This window comes from Lagenorhynchus albirostris, chromosome 2 (assembly GCF_949774975.1).
Source record: "Lagenorhynchus albirostris chromosome 2, mLagAlb1.1, whole genome shotgun sequence".
Lineage (NCBI taxonomy): Eukaryota > Metazoa > Chordata > Mammalia > Artiodactyla > Delphinidae > Lagenorhynchus > Lagenorhynchus albirostris.
The window spans coordinates 103515452-103530906 of record NC_083096.1 but is presented as its reverse complement, the minus strand read 5'-3'; the positions used below and the strand labels follow the sequence as shown (position 1 = coordinate 103530906).

The 15455-nt window shown below is 41.6% G+C and overlaps 1 protein-coding gene across 3 annotated transcripts in view; it reads right to left on the bottom strand.

Moving 5' to 3' along the window:
* Window positions 1–14729, bottom strand: part of ARHGAP29 (Rho GTPase activating protein 29) — a 75758-nt gene extending 61029 nt beyond the window's left edge. For 2 of the 3 annotated variants that reach the window (XM_060139542.1, XM_060139544.1), the window contains exon 1: window positions 2879–3002. The gene's annotated coding sequence lies outside the window, so the exon portion shown is untranslated. Of the gene's footprint in view, window positions 1–2878; window positions 3003–14648 lie in introns of those variants that run through there. The other variant, XM_060139543.1, reaches the window with a different exon arrangement.
* Window positions 14730–15455: the final 726 nt, after the last annotated feature.

Below are 15455 nucleotides of genomic sequence, written 5' to 3'. Positions count from 1 at the left end.
TCCTGACACTTCTTCAATGGCTTTTAAAATTCCTTTATTCAGTATTCTTATTAATCTCAAATTACTTCTGGAAATGCAATTTCTACATTTAATCTAGTTTCAAACCTATCTAACATTAATCCTTAAATGTGTAAATAACTTCTAAAATGAACTTAGCTATAATAATAGTGCTCCCCAAATTGTCCTAAGTCTCCCCTCCAACAAAAACAAACAAAACACTCAAGTGCCTTGTTTGGGCAGCTCTTTTACAAATCGCTAATTGAGAAGACTATTAGCTTAATTCATCACTTTTGCAGCTTACTTAATAAAGTCACTCTGATTAATTTTGATGGCTTTTAGTTTAGTAAATTAGAAAATTGGTCATTGTCACTGGTAAAAAGATGGTTATAAATTTTAAAGCATATATCACAAGCTTCGATTGTGATATTCACTTCAATTCACCTATTTCAGTAAAAAAAAATTATTTTAACTGTCAAATTAGTAGCCCAAAGTTGTAAAAAGTGTTTCAGAAATGCCTGAATACATTTAGTCAAGACTAAGAATGTCTGTAAACGAACAAAAACGATGGGGAAGAGAGGAACTAAAAGGGGTCATACTCTACCTCTAGTCGAGATTATGGTGAGCAATGTACTACTGTTATTACATATACTTTACTACTTTTCATATTTCAAACTGAAGGAAACATTACAGTTGAAAAAAATGTTAACTTAAAGTTAATCCAAGCTTTCACAAAATTGAACTATGATAATGAGAAAGTTTGGAGGTTATACACTTTCCGAGATCATCCACATTACTTTCTCATGTCCCAAAATGAACATCCTCTAGTTGGTGGTAACATAAAATGTAGTTACTAACAGATTGCAACTGGAAATTTAATTAAATGAGATAATAATATGGGAAGCACTTAGCACAACGCTTGGTTCTTCATGAAGACTCAATAACTGTTAGCCATTATCACTAGCGTGCTTTACTGTGGGAGACTGTTAACATACGTAAGTAATGAACAAAATGTGACTTCGCTACAGTATATCTGTAAATTGTGAGCAAGAAATATAGGACTGGAAACAATTCCAGAAACTTAACTGACTTCATGGAAGCCTACTAAATGGCTTCCAAGTGAAGTTTGAACTGTGCAAACAGACTGTTGAGCAAAATATTTGTGAAACTCTCCTAATTCTCTGCATCTCTTCCAACTCCAAACCACCAACAAAAAAAAAGCATTTTATCCACTTCGCAAAGAACTTTGTAGCAAAGAGAAAATCACTGTGCCAAACTACTTTCTCTATATATTCTAAATTCTAAGTAATATGTGTATTAGAAATGTGAACACTAACTTCTGGTACCCTGGAATGTGGCTTTTCCAAGACTTCAGGAGCCTGTGTTAATCAAATGTTCTTGCCCCATGTTCCTCCTCCCCAAATGTATCCTTACAGAAGTATTTTCATTTTAGGCACATGGCTGCCTAATTGAAGAGTAAAACAAACCCAAATATCTGTACTTAATAGTTCCCTATCTTACTATTTCTATCTCAGGAAAAACCACCATGTATTTCTGAAATCTGCTATTTCAACAAATTTCTGATTGGTAATAATCTATTGATACCTAGAGATGCTTTTTAAAAATCAGGAAAATTCATTCTGGAGGTCTTTCATTATGTTTTTTAAATGCACGTTTCACAAAAACAGAATGGGGCATGTTAAAAAGTTTTATCAATAATATGCAATAACTAATTTCTAAAGAAAGGCGTGCAACGCACATACACTTCATTCCTGGGCAGTTAGAATTCAGCACGTTTAAAGAAGATGAAGCTGCCCAACCTCCCACACCTCCAGAATGTCCAGCATTCCTGACAGGCAGGGCTCTCCAAAACTACCCAATGCCAAAGACCACGTTCCCCATCCCAGAATTTAAATACAGAATGGGAACATGGAGCAACCAAAAAGGGCTGCAGGCACTGATAGCGATGGACAAGAGATACCGTCTCGGAGACACCTGGAGAAAGGGGAAGGGGCGCTCAGCTCCCGCCTTTAGCAACTAACAGTCCTCCTCTCCGAAGAGGTATCAGGCCAATTCTTTATTGAGGAAGAGAGTCAAAAAAGATGAATATGGAGACACAAGTCTCGTGAACCACTAGCGCTCCAGCTTGAAACGTCTCAGACTTGGGCTTACCCGTCAAAAAAAAAAAAAAAAAGTCAAGCCCCAAACACGCCCACAACGGAATTGGCGAAAAAACATTGAGGCTCAAGAGGCCTCGGAACGAAACACCCCTCCCTCAGCTCAAAAGACAGGGACGAGAACAATGCACCACGGAAATCCTAAGATATCTCGGGACAGAGACCCAGATGAATTGAGGGCTGCTGTCAGGGCAGGGGGGTGGGACAGGATCCGATCGGACTCTGTAGCGGTAGGGAGCACAGATTCTGGAGCAAAACTGTCCAACTTTAAATCACACTATGCCAATTACGAGTCTGTGTGTTCCGGCAGGTTTCCCCCGTGTGAAAACTTAAATAATCGTGGAACTCTCGTGAAGTTAAAACGTGTAGCGCTCTTAGAAAACTGTACGCCGAACGTGGGACGTGCTATGTGTTTGCTTTTATTATCTTCATCATCTGCTCAGGGCCACAGCTCGCGCTCTCCCCGCTCCTCCGCTCCTGCCGCGCCCGCCGCGCCCCACGTCCGGTCGGACCCCTCCCGGAGGACCAGGAGTCTCGGGGACACCGGCCCGGCCCGCCGCCGCCGGCCCCCAGCGCAGCCCTCAGTCGCCTCCACTCCGGGCCGCCGCCTGGGCCGCCCGGACCCCAGACGGCAACTCGCGGGTGACCCCAGGCCCCTGCCGCCGCCGCCGCAGCAGCAGCAAGCGCCGCCATCCTCCACTCACCGCGGCGCTCCATCCCGCGTCCCGGACGCGGACGCCCGCCCGACACTCACGGCCGCCGCCGCCGCCGCCGCCGCCGCCGCCGCCGAGGGCTGGAGCTCGCCGCTCCCATCCCCCACGGCCCGCGGACGCCCGGCCGAGCCGCCGCCGCCGCCGCCGCCCCCGCCCCTGCAGCTACAGCCACTACCACGCCAGCCCCGGCCGCCCCGCCCACGGCCTCGCACCTCCCGCCCGGCCGCGGCCCGCCCCCTGGGGCCCAGCCCATTGGCCCGCGCGCCCGGGGGGCGGGGACGGGCGCCTGCGGCAGGTGGGGCCGGCCACTGGCTCTCGCGCGCCCAGCGCAGGCTGTCAGCTTCGCCTCGGCCCGCAAACTGTCCCGAGCCTTGCAGGACGTGTCAGCCGCCCCGTGCGGCTTGCGGCAGGACAGGCGGAGGAACCTTAGGAACAGGTCACCTGATGACTTCATCTGGCAAATCGGAATTTCTTGGATGAGCAATCTACATTTTTTATGAGGTACTTCTTTTGACCACCTCGTTCCTCTCTCTCCAACTCAAGAAAACAAAAACAAGACCCCACACAGGTAAAGTGTAACACAGGCCTGGCTCCTTTCCGGAAGAATAAACTTCCTCAAAACCAGCCAACTACTCTGCCCTCTGTACAGGGTCATATTTTCCACTTAGACCTATATTACTTCAACTGCACTCTCAAACTCGCTCAGAATGAGAAATATGTCTGAGAAAGATGGAATAATTAAAGAAAGCAGCAGGGGCTGAAAGCTTCTATATCATTCTACTCATGAGAACAAGCCTCGTCATTAGTTATCTCAGTTCTGGAACATTCAGAAAGAACTGATGGAGAAACAGAGGGCACATGGGCAGGGTGGCTGGCGGAAGTGGTGGAGGCACAGAAAAATATTATCGCATGTGGGAGAAAGCAGAAAAAGACACGGGAGAGTGTGAGGAGAAGTAGGACGAAAGCGGGGCTGCAGACATAGGGAGAGAGAGGGGCAAAACCAAGGAAGGCAGAGACAGGTGGAGGCAGAAAGAGAAAATATTGAGAAATAAAAGAGAAAGGAGAGACTGCCTACTTACAGGGACAAAACGGAAGTGAGCATGAGAGAGCCAACAAGTGAAGTAGTGAGATAGGGAGAAAACACTCATTGGCAAAGAGAAGAGGAACATCTCTCATATCTTTGAACCCTTATACTAAAAACAACGCTGGGGAAACAGAGCAAATTTGGCCCTTCAGGTGCTACTTGGAAAAGATAAATATGAAAATGCTCAGCGTCTTGGATATTTTAGCTCCACACTGGAATTGTCCGACTCAGCTTACACAAATTTACCCCTTGAAACCCCAAACACAACAGTACCAAGGACATGCCACAGGCACTAAGGAAACCTCAAAACCAAACTCTCCTTCTAACCACACATAAAAAGAACAATGCACCATGGACTCTCACCATGGAAAATGATGATGCCCTGAACTGAAACAAACTGAGAGGTCAGGGGTCCCAGGGCAAAAGGGGGCTGGAGCATCCCAACCCTTATTAAATCATAAGGAAGATTTGGGGAAGAAATATAAGGCAGTCACTCAATCTCAAACACCCCTTTATATCTATTTTTAAATACCTGTATATTAATTATTTTTTACTTTCTTACTCCATTATCACCATTTCCTTAATAAAGAGAATTGTTTTCCTTATTAAAGTTGAACAATGTCTCGCACAAGATCCTCATGGGGAGAAAGGGTATGTGAGGTAGAAGTGGTGGTGTGACAGAGACAGAAAGGAGCACATGGGAGGGAAGGAGAGGAAAAAGCCGTGAGAGATGTGAGAAGGTGAGAAACAATTGTGGAGAGGAGAGAAAGAAGACCAAGAAAGATGCAGAGACAAATGGAGGCAGAGAAAGAGAAAATAAGATGCAGACAGAATAAGGAAAAGAGACAGAAATGATAGAGAGAGAGAGAAATAGGGAGACTACCCATGGACAGAAAAAGGGGAGACGGACACCTTTCACACCCAAACAATTCTGGACAAATAAACCCAATTAGGGCCCTAGGTTGTTACTTGGAAAGGATAAATATGAGAACCTCAGGCTCCTTGATTACCTGGGCTCTACTATCATTTTGCAGATAGTAGAGCTATCTTAATTTCTATTTATTGTAATTTCTTTTATCTTTGCTTAATTTTTAAAAACTTTAAACATAACTGTGCCAGATCAAAAGCACTAAAAATGCTGGGGACACCTAACAACCAAATGTTCCTTCAAATCCTAATGGAGGAGAATGATGCACCATGGACACTCACCATGGAAGCCACTGATGACTAAACTGAAGGACACCAATGGGGGAGAGAGGAAAGGACTCTGAAGGCCATGGAAGGTAGAGGCAGGGTAACCCTCAGGGAACTCAAGGGAGGAAAGTCTGCCCCTTGGATCTGCTCTGGGTTAATCTCAAGACCCTTCCCACCAGATCTACCTCTAAACCATCTCAAAACAACCAATTATTCTGCATAGAACCAACACAGAGTGAATCGTCAACGAATATTAGACCATTAAATTATAAGTACGGTTATCTGAGGAAAATTTTGAGAAGTCTCTCAATCCCAGTCCTCCTCTTATAGCTTTTAAAAAAATAGATTAATTATCTGTCATCTTTTCTACTCTTTTTCCTTAGTAAGGAGGAATACAATATTTGGAAACATTAGCAAAAATGGTAGTTCACTTTTAAATTAAAAGGGTTGTTTTATTAATTCCCCCTAACTTGCATTTTGTTTAAAGAAATTTTATGTCACACAAGTAAGTTTCAAGTATGAAAAGTACACTATTGAAACAATACCTTTTTGCAACTCCAAAATTCTTGGTTTATAATTAAATTATAAAGGGTTAAAAAAAATTAAAACCATCTGTATATCTATTGTAGAAGTACAACATCTTAAAATTGTGTTTTTACCATTTTTCGTTATTATTGTCTCTAGTATTTTTCCCTTCTAAAACAGAAATCACATCCTCTGTGATATTGCTCTTCTGTCATTCTATGAAGCCTCAACTTGCATATTGTTAAAATCTTTTTCATGTGTTCTATTCAGTGTGAACATAGGTAGTATTGCTATTTTTGCCGAGTAAGGATCTTCATATTCCTGAAGTTGATTCTGTAGTTCAGGTAGCCTACTTTTCATAACAGAATATGGTTCTAAAAATATTTTACAATGTCTGGTGACATCTTTGATTGTCACAACTGGAAAGGAGTTGTACTGACATCTAGTGAATAGAGCCAGGAATGCTGCCAAACATCCTACCTGCACAAGAGAGCACGCCTGAGCCCTCCTACCTCTACCCCTAAGAAAGAATTACCCATCCCCAAATGGCCAATAGTGTCAAGGTCGAGAAACTTTGCTCTAGACCCAATTACCACTTTATAAGCAATATAGAAGACAAGGGAATATATTAAATTACATCACAGGATGCACTCAGTAAAATCTAGACTGTGGGTCGTTTTATAGAGCAAACAACAGTTCCTTAAACAAACAAATTGCAAGGAAAACGATGAAAAGAAAATCTCCAGATTTAAAAAAAAAAGTCTTAAAATTTCAAATACATCAAGTGCCGGAATAAATGAGATCAGACTTGCCCTTCCACTATACTGTTTTCAGACATTAGACTACAAACAGCACAGGACTGTGATCCTGGAGAGATGGGATCACAAACAAATGAGGTGATCCCTACAGTCACCCCAACTTTCTGCCTGGAGACACACTCTAGACCATGGCATGCAAGAAGGAAGCCAAACAGAGTGTGGTACTCTTGCTAGGTTGAGGAGAAAGGGATCATAGTGCAGGGAGACTGGGACAGCTGGAATCTGTAGGACAGAGTACCAGATAGGAAGAAGGTAGGCAGAAGAAGAGCTCCAGAAATTTGCATAGGCAACTCTTTAATTTTCTTGCTGAATACAAAGCTATATATGTATAGGGTGAATCCCCACAAGGATAGACAAAGAATTTCCAGGGACCTGTAGCTGAACAATTCCCAGGGCTTTCGCAGGTCTGGGAGACCTCTGAGTGTTCATCAGCCAGAGTAGAGAGACCTATTGAATACTCAAGGAGAGATCCCAGAAGGACATGTGTTAGTAGTACATCTAACCCAGCCCTACTAAAATAGTATTCTAGACTCACCCCAACAAATCTTCAAAACAAGCGTCATTTTGTAAATTTCTTAAAAAAAAACCTGATATTTAAAACAAAAGTAATAACAATGTGTGTGGCATTTACAACATATGCTGGATAGCAAAAAGTATCACAATAGCAAAAATTAAGGGAGGAGGGAAATCAAAGTAAGGTTCTTACATTATATGTGAAATAGCATAATATTATTTGAAGGTATATTATGATAAGTTAAAAATGTATATTAAAATCTTCAGAGGTACAGTTAATAAGCCAACAGTGGACATAAATGGAATTTTAAAAAATTAATCCAAAAAAAAGGCAGGACAAAAAAAAAAGAAACAAAGAACAGATGAGAAAAATTAAAGACAAACAACAAGATTATAGGCTTAAACCCAATCATATCAATAATTACATTAGATATAAATACTCTAAACACCCCTATAAAAAAGCAGAGATTGTCAAATCGTATAAAAACTTAAGACTCAACTACATAACTGCCTGTAAGAAACAGACTTGAAATATAAAGACACAGATAGGTTGAAAGTAAAACCACAGAAAAAGATATGCCATGCAAATACTAATCATAAGAAAGCAGAAGTATCTCTATTATATGAGACAACCCGTTTTACTAAGGATAAAGAGTACCATTTCATAATGATAAAAGAGTCAATTCATCATAAAGACATTATCTTAAAAGTGTATGCACCTAAAAATAGAGCTTCAGAATATACAAGGAAAAACCTGACAGAAATGTGAGGAAAGACAGACAAATCTCAATGATAGTTAAGATTTCAACAATCCTCTTTCATTAACTGATAGAATAAATAAGAGAACAAACGTATGGACACCAAGGGGGGAAAGCGGGGGTGGGGGAGCTGGCGAGGGATGAATTGGGAGATTGGGATTGACATATATAACTAATATGTATAAAATAGATAACTAGTAAGAACCTGCTGTTTTAAAAATTAAATTAAATTTTTAAAAAAGTGGATCAAAGAAAAATGTGTAACAAGAAAAAAAAGAATAAGAGAAAATCTGTAAGGATATAGAAATTTTAAATAATACTATCAACCAATTTGACCTGATATACATTTATAGAAAATTCTACCCAACAACAGAATACACAGTCTTTTCAAATACACATAAAATATTCACTAAGATAGACCATATGTAGGACCATACAATAAGTCCCAATAAGTTTAAGAGAACTGAAATCATACAGTGTATGTTCTGACCCAAACAAAGTTAAATTTGGAATAAATAACAGTAGGATAATTGGGAAATCCCCAAATATTTGGAAATTATAAAATATATTTTTAACTAATCCATGGGTTAAATTTTCACAAGGCAAGTTTGAAAATATTTTAAACTGAATAAAAAAGAAAACACGATATTTCAAAATGGGTAAGTTACACAGTAAAAGCAGTGGTTAGAGAAATATTCAGCTTTAGATGCTTTATTAAAAAGAAAGGAGGGATACTTCCCTGGTGGCGCAGTGGTTAAGACTTCACCTGCCAATGCAGGGGTCACGGGTTCAAGCCCTGATCCAGGAAGATCCCACATGCCGTGGAGCAACTAAGCCCCTGATCCACGACTGCTGAGCCTGCATGCCTAGAGCCTGTGCTCTGCAACAAGAGGAGCTACCACAATGACAAGTCCTCACACCGCAACAAAGAGTAGCCCCCGCTCGCTGCAACTAGAGAAAGCCCATGTGGAGCAACAAAGACCCAATGCAACCAAAAAAAAAAAGAAACAAAAGAGGGCCTAAAATCAATGATTTAAGCTTCCACTTTAAGAAGCTAGAAAGCAAAGAGCAAATTGAACAGGAAGTAAGTAAAAGGAAGGAAATAATGGTAAGAGTAGAAATCAATGATATAGAAGACAGATAACAGAAAAAATCAACTAAAAGTTGTTTTTTTTAAAATATCAATTAAATAGATAAATAGCTTGCTGAACTGATCAAAAAGAGAGAAAACACAAATTACTAATATCATGAATGAAATAAGGAACATCAGTACAGACCCTACAGATATTAAAAGGGAAACGAAAGAATGTTATAAACAATTTTGCCAAAAAATTCAACAACACAGATAAAATGTAAAAATGTCTTAAAAGACACAAATAACCAAATCTAACACAAGAAATAGAAAATCTGGATACCCTTATATGTATTAAAGAAATTGGATTCATAATTTAAAATATCTCACAAAGAAAACTGCAGACCCAGATGGCCTCGCTAATGAAATCTATTGAACCACATAAAATAGTCCTACAAAAACTCTCAGAAAATAGAGGAGGCAGGAAAACTTCCCAACTCATTTTATGAGGTCAACATTACTCTGATACCAAAAGCTGACAAAGATATTACAAGAAAGCTACAGATCAAATTTCCTAACACAGTATTAGCAGGTCAAACCCAACAATATATAAAAAAGAATAATACATTAGAACCAAGGAAGTCTGTCCCAAGAATCAAGCTTAGTTTAATATTCAATAGAGAAAAACCACGTGATCATCTTAACAGATGCAGAAAAAGCATCTGACAAAATTCTTCAACCTTTCATGATTAAAGCAGTCACCAAAGTAGGAAGAGAAAAGAATTTCTTCAACCTGATAAGAGACAGCTACAAAAATCTACAGCTAACATCATAGTCAGTAATGAAATACTATGTTTTCCCCTTAAGATCAGGATCAATATTGTTACTGAAGGTCTTAGCCAGTACAATAGAACAAGAAATAAAATACACTCAGATTGAAAAGGAGGAAGTGAAACATTTTATTACAAGTTGACCCGTTTGTGTACCTCAAAAATCCTAAGGAACCTATAAATAAGGTACTACAACTAATAAATGAATATAGCAAGGCCACAGATTACAAGGTCAATATACCATAATCAATTTTACTTCTACATACTAGCAACAAACAATTGGACAGTGACATTTTAGAAATTAATACCATTTATAATAACATCAAAAAACAAGATATTTTTAGGAATAAATTAGACAAAACATGTGCAAGATCCTAAATTTAAAACTACAAAACACTAATGGCAAGAAATTAAAGAACTGGATAAATCAATAAGTATGCCATGTTCATGGATTGGAAGACTCAATACTGTTAAGACTTTAATTTCTCTTAAATTGACCTATAGGTTCGAGCAATCCCAAACAAAATCCCTCCTGGCTTTTTTATGGAAATTGATAGGCTGAGTCTAAAATGTATATAAATATGTAAAAAATGTGAACAGCCAAAACATTTTTGAAAAAAGAACAAACTTGGAAGATTCACAATGCCTGATTTTAAGATTTACTATAGAGCTACAGTTGTCAAGACAGTGTGATATTGGTATAGAGATAGACATAGATCAACAGAATAGAATAGAGTCTAGAAACAGACCCACAAATATAATCAGTTGATTTTCAAAAACTGCTAAAGTAATAGGGGGAAAGATGGTCTTTTCAATAAATGGTGCTGAAATAACTTGATAACCATATGAGAAAAAAAATGATCCTTGATCCTTACTTCAGAGCATGCCCTAAAATTAATTCAACATGTGTCATAGACCTAAACATATAACCTAAAACTATCAGTCTTTTAAATACTGGAGTTGGAGGAGGCAGCTGCTTGTTTTTATAAAAAGTTATGGGGGGACACAGCCACGCCCAACTGTTTATGTACTGTCAATAACTGTTTTTGCCCTACAACAGCAGAGTTGAGTGGTTGAGGTGCTGTAGCCAGTAAGCCTAAAATATTTATGATCTGGTCCTTTAAGAATATGTTTGAAGATCCCCATTCTAAAAGAAAACTTGGGAGAAAATCCAGGGAACAATTTCTCAGACACAAAAATCAAGAACCATAAAAAAAAAAAACTGGTAAACTGGACTTCATCAAAATTTAAAGCTTCTGCTTTTTGAAAGACAACTGTTAAGCCCACAAACTGGGAGAAAATATCTGACAAAGGACTTGTATTCAAATTACATCAAGAACTCCTACAACGCAATAATAGAGTGAATAACACGATAAATTAATAAGTAAAAGATCTGAACAGACACTTCAAAAAAGAAGATACACAACTGGGCAATAAGCACATGAAATAGTGCTCAACATCATTAGTATCAGGGAAACACAAATTTAAGCCACAATGAGGTATCACTAAATATCTACTGGAATTCTCAATTTTAGCTAGACTGAAATACCAACTTTGGTGTAGGAAGGATTTAGAGCAACTAAAACTCCCACACACTGCTGCTATACACGGTAAACACCACTTTGGAAAATAGCCTGGCAGTTCCTTATACAGTTGAACATACATTTACCATACAACCCAGGAATTCTACTCTTTTATATACCCTCCCAAAATGAAAAATACAGTCATCCAAAAACTTGTACACAAATGTACGTAGCATTATAATCAAAAACTGGAAAAAACCCAAATGTCCATCAACAGATAAACGGTTAAACAAATTGTGATATAGCCTTACAATGAAATGCTACTTAACAATAAATATCTATGACGTAGCAAAAACCCATGGGTGAATCTCAAAAACATTATGCCAAATGAAAGTCAGGCACAAAAGAATATATGCTGTATGATTCCTTTTACATGAAATTCTAGAAAAGATGAACCTAATCTTTAGTAACAAAAAGCACGAATCGTTGCCTGATGACGGGGTTGTAGTATGGGAGGTGGGGGGAGTTCCAAATGAGCATTACTTTTTGGAGTAATGGAAATGTTCTGTATCTTGATTACGGGCATTACATGAGTGTATACAATTGTCAAAACTCACTCATAGTGTATAAAAAGCTGTTATCATTTTTTAGTGCTCAATGAATATCAGATAAGTAAATTAAAAGTAAAATTGTAGAAGGTTCTGTTTGAATAATCCCTGAAATTCAACTTCCTCTCTCCCTTAATATTTTTCAAAATATTTTCCATTTTCTTCCTTAGAAAGGAAGACTACGGTATTTGAAAACTTTCTCAGTGACAAATACTGGAACATTTTTTAAGAAAAAGAAAAAACCCTTATCCTAGGGAGGCAATATCATCAAATGGCTCTTTTGCTTATCAGAGTAATGATAAAGGCAAGGAAGAAACTGCAAACCCTCCACAAAAATCCTCACCATATCGAAACGTGTTCCTAACCTTCCTTTTAAACCTCCTTGTTTGTTTACACATGAATGTGTCTTTCTGTGTTGTGGCTCATCATCATACTGGAGATGAGGTGGGAAATTAAAAACAAACAAAATAGCCTTCAAAGCAGAATCATGGAAGCTGATCAGTGATATCCTTGTATGTATTAGAGATAACCAGCAATTCTGCCCCGAAGGATCCTTCTGCCTTCTGTGCTTATTAAAATCATTCTCTTAATTAACTTCAATATCACACAAAACATCACTTCTTCCAAGAAGCCTTTTCATTCCCTCCAGTGAAAATAAATCATCCCTTTAACTTTCCCATAGGACATTCAACATACTTTTCTCAGGTAACCCAAGATACTATGCCTTGGGCCCTATTTATTTGGAATTGTCTACTTCTACCCAATAGACTGAAAGGTTCCACAGGACCTTGTCTAACACAGAGTGGGATCACACTAAATTTTCTGAGCGAATGCTGAATGCATCACCAATGGTACAGGAATGAAAATCTTTCCAGGGTACCTTCTGGGCATGAGCTTTGTTCAATGCAGTACTAACCACTGGGACCAACAGCAGTGGTTGTAGAAGCACACATTCCTAGGTCAAGGGCTTTTACAGCTGGGAAGTGAAGGTGCTGATAATTTAGGTGGATGTTCTATTTTAGGGAGGTGGGCAGAGCAGGAATGACCAGCCACCATAGATTTGCAGAACAGTGCTTTCTTCATCTCAGCCAAAGTTTTATCTCCTGCCAATCTGGGGACTGAAACATTTTCAACCCAGGTCTATCTTACTTCCCTTCAAAATCACTCTAAAACTTTTCTCAGAATCAGGAGACTAAAGCTATTTACCATAAAACTAATGAAGCTTTAGTGTCCAGGTTCCTCACTTGCACAGTTCCTACAATCAGGAAGCATTTCTAAGTATGCATTCTTGGCAACTGCCTATAGAAATCTCTGAAGAAAGGGATTTAAATCTCCAAGACTCATAATTTGATTTGTAATTTCTTGACTCTTCTAAATATTCACTTTCATATTAATAATTATGAATTCTTTTTCTTGAACAGGAAACTCCCCTCCCTCAAACCGAACAAAGGGGCAAAACTAATTGTCAAAAAAGAAGAGAAAAGGAAAAGGTAAATGTGCAACAAAAAGTTCTTTGGTTATTTTGGCTCCACCGTCGTCTTGGAACTTTCCCCTCCTAACAGCTCCTAAAAGATCCACCGTTAGAGAGAGATAGAGGATGTCGAAGATCAAACAAAACAAAAAACCAAAATACCACCAGTGGGGGTAGTTGGTAAACAAACCTCCCCCTCGTTTCTAAAGAGGAGTGGTGATGAAAAAGCGAGATAGACCCTGGAAATGTCAGAGGGGCTCAAAGACAAGCAGAGTCCCTGGCTACTTTGTTCTGGCCAAAGGAAGTCCGTCCCTCGAGCTGAGGTTTGGAACAGGAGTCCTGGGACAGCCTGGGAAACAAACTCACAGGGATACGCTCTCCTCTCCTCTTAGTAGCTGCAATCCCCCCGCCTGTCAACTTCTATTTCGCAAAGCACAGGGCTTGCCCTAGGACCAGGCTGGGTTAGCGCGCGCGTGCGTACGTGTGTGTGTGTGTGTGTGTGTGTGTGTGTGTGTGTGTGTGTGTGTGTGTGTGTGTGTGTGTGTGTGTGTGTGTGTGTGTGTGTGTGTGTGTGCGTGTGGTGTGAGAGAGAGGGTCGCGGTGGTGGGAGAGGGAGGGAGGAGTGTGAAGACACACAGAGATGCACCAGAGTAGGGCACTTGGGTAGAAAGGGGAGTGTTTTTCTACTTTTCATTCCCGACCCCCCAACAAAAATAAAGAAATAAACAGCCGGGCCTAGGTGAGGCGAAGTATGATAAAAGGTAGACAGGGAACACGAGGTGTTTGTTATTTTATCTCAGCCTTTGTATTTGTCAGACTAAAATTTCAGAAAGGGCACCAAACTTCCGAAAAGATCCCAAGTAAAGAAGACAAATGTGAAGACCCGGTTAAGGAAATCAAAAGTGGGGCGGGGAGGAGTAAAGGAGCCCCCGCCCGAACTCCGCTTAAAGGCAGATGAGGGCATGTGGTTAGAAAAGGGAGAAGGGCTACAGACGCTCAGCTGGGACTTGGAAAAGGAGTAAAGTCCGCCTCGAGAGCCTCTCCCCAGCGACCGGGCGGCGTCGCCTAACTGGGGACAGCGGGGTCCGACGGTCCTTGCAACGCCCGCTCTTGCCCTCCCCGCTCCTCCGCTCCTGCCGCGCCCTCCGCGCCCGTCGTCCAGTCGGACCCCTCCCGGAGGACCAGGAGTCCCGGGGACACCGGCCCGACCCGCCGCCGCCAGCCACCAGCGCAGCCCTAAGTTGCTTCCACTCCCTTGCCGCCGCCTGGGCCGCCCGGACCTTGGACGGCGACTCGTGGGTGGCCGCCGCGTGTGACCCCAGCCCCCAGCCGCGGCCGCAGCGAGCGCCGCCACCCTCCACTTACCGCGGCGCTCCATCCCGCGTCCCGGACGCGGATGCCCGCCCGACATTCACGGCCGCCGCCGCCGCCTCCGCCGCCGCCGCCGCCGAGGGCTGGAGCTCGCCGCTCCCATCCCCCACGGCCGGCGGACGCCCGGCCAAACCGCCGCCGCCTCCCCTGCAGCTACAGCCAAGACCACGGCAGCCCCGGCAGCCCCGCCCACGGCCTCGCACCTCCCGCCCGGCCGCGACCCGCCTCCTGGGGCCCAGCCCATTGGCCCGCGCGCCCGGGAGGCGGGGACGGGCTCCTGCGGCAGGTGGGGCCGGCCACTGGCTCTCGAGCGCCCGGCGCAGGCTGTCAGCTTCGCTTCAGCCCGCAAACTGTACGGAGCCTTGTAGGACGTGTTAGCCTCCCCGTGCGGCTTGCGGCAGGACAGGCGGAGGAACCTTAGGGATAAGTCACCTTTTGCACCCTCCAGTAGTGAGCAGGTCCTTGTTGTTTAAGCGGACGTTTCTCAGGTGGACATTTTGAATTCCTTCCAGTCAGGAATTTGGTCCCCAACTTGTTTAGTCCTACCCCTGCCCACACCCTCCTACTCCCTTTAGGAACAAAAATACATTTTGTCCTTAACTTTAAAACTGCCACACTCTTTTCTGTCTTTGACTGATTGTCATTTTCAGAAAACTAAATTACCCAAAACGTCAACTATTATGTACAGTACCAGGCTCGGGGGAGTTGCTCAATAAATACTAGTCGAATGCATGTCCCCCTAATCATGCTACTTAGTTCTTACCATTAAATGCTCCTTTACTGATGGGACTCACCAACGTT